The following is a 2,615-nucleotide window of genomic DNA, read 5'->3' on the forward strand; positions in this document are numbered from 1 at the left end:
GGGGGGGGAGGATGGGGAGGAGAGACGGTGTCCCGGGGAGGAGAAGGAGGGGGAGGAGGGGGAAGAGGAGGAGAGACAGGGTCCTGGGAGGGGAGGAGGAGGAGGAGGAGCGGGGGGAGGAGGGACGGTGTCCCAGGAAGAAAGAGGGCGGAGGCGCGGCGCGTCCTGGGGAGAAGGAGGGAAACAGTCCCGGGGACGAGGCCGGCCCTCAGAAAGGCCCGGCCCGGCCACAGCCCCTGCCGGGTATCGCGACGACCGCGACACCTACCGCGTACCAGGCCGCTCGCCTCGCCCCTCCCCTTCCGGCGGAGAACCCGCCCCTATCACGTGCCCCAATTCGCCACAGTCATTGGCTCGCCCTGGCACGGGCTGCGCGGGGACGAAGGTCAGCGCGGCGACGACCGCACCTAGGCGCGACGCGACCGCTGTCACCTTAGCCCGCCCTTTCCGGTGGGGGCCCCGCCCACCTCCTGTCACGTGGCCCCGAGGTCGGCAGCCAGTGGCTCGCCCTGACCCTGGAAGCGCGAGCGCCGGGGCGGGGCCGAGGTCTGCGCGGTGACGCAGGCGCGCTCCCGGAGGGTCGGCACGGCCGAGGCGGGCGAGAAAAAGGAAGCGGGCGGGCGCAGGAAGTCCTTAAAGGAGCCGCGTGCCCGGGTGCCGGGGCAAGGCGGGGCGGACCCGAGGGGGGTGAGCCTGGTCTCCACGCCGCGGTCGCCCAGGAGTGTGGGATCCCCGGGCCCTGCCACCGCAACAGACAGGCCGGGATGGCCAGGGTGGGAGCCGGTGCGCGCTTCTCCCGCGGGCGCCGGAGACCGCGCCGCCCCGCGCCGCCCCGCGCCGCCCCGCGCTGCCCGCTGTCCCGAGGGGCCGAGGAGGAGGCGGCGGGGGGGTTCCCCCAGGGCCGAGGCCCGCACGACGTTCGGAGTTGGGTGACGTGAAAAGGGGCGGCTTGCGTGGCGGCCCCCAGCACCTGCCGGCACGCGGGGCCCTGGCAGTCCCTGACCCGCCGTCGGACGCCCGCGGGAGTCCGCGCCGCTCCTGGAGGCGGTCAGCTCGGGAGCCCTCGCCGTGCAGGCGAGGACGCCTCCGGGCGCTGGCCTGGGCGCCTGCCAGGCTTCGTCATTCCCCGGGACGGCCCTCGCCCCTGCCGGCTGAGCAGTGCAGGCCCCGCAGTCACTGGCTCCTCATGCAGCCCAGGCCCCGACTCGCGCGGTCCAGCCGCCCGTGCGCACCCATGGGTACTGGGCAACCCCACCCGGGGAGGAGGGCCCTGGGGGTGATCCCCTCACCTCTCTGGCCTGCTGCACCTGAGGGTCCTCTCAGAGCCAGGCGGTGGCCTCACCCAGCACCTGCTTGGAGCCTGCGCCCTGTGTGCCCCCCTCCCACAGGCTGGGTGGCCACCACCCCCTTTGGGTTTTGTCTCTGCCTTTTCCTCAGGAACGCCTGCCTCACCCCTAGGTACTGAGGCCCCCGGTGCTTGGGGCTCTTTGAGGGGGTCTCAGCAGGTGCTCAGCAGTTTGCATGTTTTCTAGGCTCTCAGATGGATGCAGAACCGGGTGAAGGCACCACAGACGTAGGCGCACTGGACTGTTACCTATCTGCACAAAAACATGCTGTTCCTGGGAAGAGCTGTGCATTTGCCCTGTGCCTCCTTCTCCTCCTGTGACACCTGTGTCCACCCAAGTGGCCTGTGATGTTTGTGTGGCCCAGTCCCGTCTCCTGCCTACACCCTCGGTGCAGCTGATGGGATGTCTGTCCTTCCACTTACTCAGGCCAGTGACCTGGGGGTCCATGGGCCCCTGCGTCCAACCTACTGGGGGACCCCCATAGGTCCAGCAGCTGCCTGTCCCCCCACTTCTGCCCTCACACCCCTAGAGTCCACTCACCTCACAGCAGCCAGGATGAAACTGTCAGTGCTGCCCACCACCCGCCTCTCCAGCCCTGCTGCTTCCCTCTGTGGAGCCCACTCTCCTGCCTGGAAGGCTGCTCCCAGCCCACCCTCGCCGGCCTTGTAATTAGCCCCCTCCCTCCCTCTTCTTAGGCAACTCTACTTCATCCTGCAGTGCTGACTCCCTATCACACAAGGTTCATAATCTTATTTTTTTGTTTTCTCTTTGCTCCCAGAACATATGCTCCATGAGAACAGGGATCTTTATTTTGTTTCATGACTCAGGTACACAGTAGGTGCTCAGTATTGAATGTTAAATAAATAGAATTAGCCAAGATGAATGTGTTGAGACCTAGAGGATATTGTAGAAGAACCAACTGGGACTTTCAGAGATGAGGAAACCCAGTGGGATGCACAAAAACCCTTCCAAGGCACATCAGAACCAGACCATGGAAAAGCAGTGATGAAAAGCAGTGGAAGAGAAAGCGCAACATATAAATAGTTAACAAAGGTAAGAGAGCAGCGGACTTCTTGGTCAGAACATCACAAGCTCGAAGATGATGGCATGAAATCGTTAACATACTAAAAGAAAAAAAACCTGTCAACCTGGATTGTATATGCAGTGAACTATCCTTCCCAACCTGAATTAGATTGAAATAGAACACTTTCAGACCAAGAAAAGCTGAGTGAATTCATCGCCAGCAGGTCTGCATGGAAGCATGCAGTA

General features: G+C 63.9%; 1 protein-coding gene across 2 annotated transcripts in view; it reads right to left on the reverse strand.

Moving 5' to 3' along the window:
* UVSSA (UV stimulated scaffold protein A) overlaps window positions 1–416 on the reverse strand; it is a 27,326-nt gene extending 26,910 nt beyond the window's left edge. The window contains exon 1 of one of the 2 annotated variants that reach the window (XM_081812802.1): window positions 269–416. The gene's annotated coding sequence lies outside the window, so the exon portion shown is untranslated. The remainder of the gene's footprint in view (window positions 1–268) is intronic. The other variant, XM_081812800.1, reaches the window with a different exon arrangement.
* Between the last annotated feature and the right edge of the window lie 2,199 nt (window positions 417–2,615).

This window comes from Leptonychotes weddellii, chromosome 2 (assembly GCF_054177405.1).
Source record: "Leptonychotes weddellii isolate Sample4059 chromosome 2, ASM5417740v2, whole genome shotgun sequence".
NCBI classification, from domain to species: Eukaryota; Metazoa; Chordata; class Mammalia; order Carnivora; family Phocidae; genus Leptonychotes; species Leptonychotes weddellii.